The sequence below is a fragment of the Salvia hispanica genome, unplaced genomic scaffold (assembly GCF_023119035.1).
Source record: "Salvia hispanica cultivar TCC Black 2014 unplaced genomic scaffold, UniMelb_Shisp_WGS_1.0 HiC_scaffold_325, whole genome shotgun sequence".
Classification (NCBI taxonomy): Eukaryota; Viridiplantae; Streptophyta; class Magnoliopsida; order Lamiales; family Lamiaceae; genus Salvia; species Salvia hispanica.
The window spans coordinates 1-2,000 of record NW_025952053.1 but is presented as its reverse complement, the minus strand read 5'-3'; the positions used below and the strand labels follow the sequence as shown (position 1 = coordinate 2,000).

The window sequence follows — 2,000 nt, the reverse complement described above, 5'->3', positions numbered from 1 at the left end:
TTATAAAACTAATATATAAAAGTAGGACCTACTTTCTACTAACTTTTTCAATTCATTTTTAATTACATTTTTTAAAACTCATATCTAATCAGAGTGTGATAAAATTTAAGGAACGAAGGGAATAATTAATAATTAATGTCTCATATCATGCCACTATATATATGAATCGTAAAGAAAAACGAGTCTAAAATATTAATAGAACAAATGGGGATTGTCATGTACTACATAGGAAAATGATTTCAAATTTTTTTTTCAAGCGATATGATTTGCTAGTGTGACATAGATTTGCATAGTCTTTTTGGAAGGTTGTGACAATTCGAAGGTCATGTCAATCTCATTCTTTTCTCTATACATGAGAAGGTCATTTAAATGAGCTGCTATCGCAAGTTTAGTGAAATTGATATTTTCATTTAGATTTCCGAAATTGCCCGAAACCAATCACTACATTCAAATTATACTGATCCGCATGCCGATGAACAATACTTCCTATGTCTCGTAAAAATTTAAACATATGATATAGGAGGAGTGATTAATTGCTAACTCATCATTTAATTGCTAACTATTAATTTAAGGCCATAGGATTTTAGAAAACGTGTGGTCTACAATTTGCCACGTGTAATTTTTGTTTTTATTAATAAAATAAAAAAAGATAAAAAAAAACGCTCAAATTAGGGTTTTAGATGAAAATGTCAATATAGTGTTTCGAAAATATCAACACAATGCTTTGAGAATGTCAACATGATGCTTTAAGAATGTTAACCCATTGCTTATATTGACATTCTACATGTATTATATTGACATATTTTATATAGTATGTTGACATTTCTGCTTTACGAAAAAATTGAAAAATTTTCGAATTTTTTTTCAAATTTTGACGTCGGAACATATGCATATATGATATCGTTGGAATCCTTATAAAATTATCTTTAATTTGATATATGTTATATGAATTTAAAGTTTTGGGATTTCTTTTAAAAGTTAGTTATAACTAAACATGTAGTTAATTGACATTAATACCCCTATTGATATTTTATGGAATTAATCTTATGGCTTTATTGACGTTTTTTGTTGATCGTATTGATATTTCTTGGTTGATGATCTATTTGAATATCTAATGACTATTAATTTAGTTAAATATCTAATGACTATTCCCCATTGTTGAGTTTTAATGTAGCAATTAGGTTATTTTAGTTAGCAATATAACACTATAGTCATACATACTAATTTTATAATTGTGTTAATAGTAGTTGAATATTTACTTCAAATTCATTTTAGAAACATTTTAAGTATCATCTGGATAGTTTAGCTGAAAAATCCTTACACGTATTAGCAACAATAAAATTGTGTTAACGTTATGTAAATAAAACAAATAATGCTAACAATAATCAACTGCAACTTCTTCACCGTGGAATAGACATTAAAGTGTAAAATTTTTAGTTCACAATTTTGTTTTAGTAGTAGAGTAGTATAATATATAGATGCTGAATCAAGTGATCAGTAACTTATGGCGCAGCTTCTATTAACTGGAGCAGAGCTTCTCCAGAGCCAAGTTCTCGTCACCACCAACACTCTCGAGAGCACTTCTCACCAAAGCTTCAGAAAATCCCATCTCCACAAGCTTCTGCACCTGCGCAGATTGCAGCGAATTTGGAACTGTGTTCGTTTAATATGCGACAAGTATATCATCTAGAATATACATACCTTTTCCTCGACACCATATGTTCTGGCGAATGCGTTTGTCCAGTAATGAGCCGTCCCAACAAACGTCTGATAGTCTTTTAGATACTGAAGTGTGCAGAAGAATAACGACCAATAAACAAGTAGGGACGGTGAAAAAGAACTTGGTACCAAATCGGTGCTCGAGCAACACAAGGTTGCCATAAAATTGAAGTGTACATGGGAAGAGCAAGCACATGGTAAAATTTGTAACATAATATCACCAAGAATAAAGATGAAAGCACAATGACAGCACCTGTTGTGCTACAACAGCATCCTGGGGA

At 30.7% G+C, this 2,000-nt stretch overlaps 1 long non-coding RNA gene across 1 annotated transcript; it reads right to left on the bottom strand.

Moving 5' to 3' along the window:
- Positions 1–1,376: 1,376 nt before the first annotated feature.
- LOC125198930 lies at positions 1,377–2,000 on the bottom strand. Its single transcript, XR_007172486.1, has 3 exons — positions 1,973–2,000; positions 1,702–1,785; positions 1,377–1,627 (listed from the first exon to the last, which is right to left on the bottom strand). It is a non-coding gene; the product is annotated as an uncharacterized LOC125198930 (long non-coding RNA).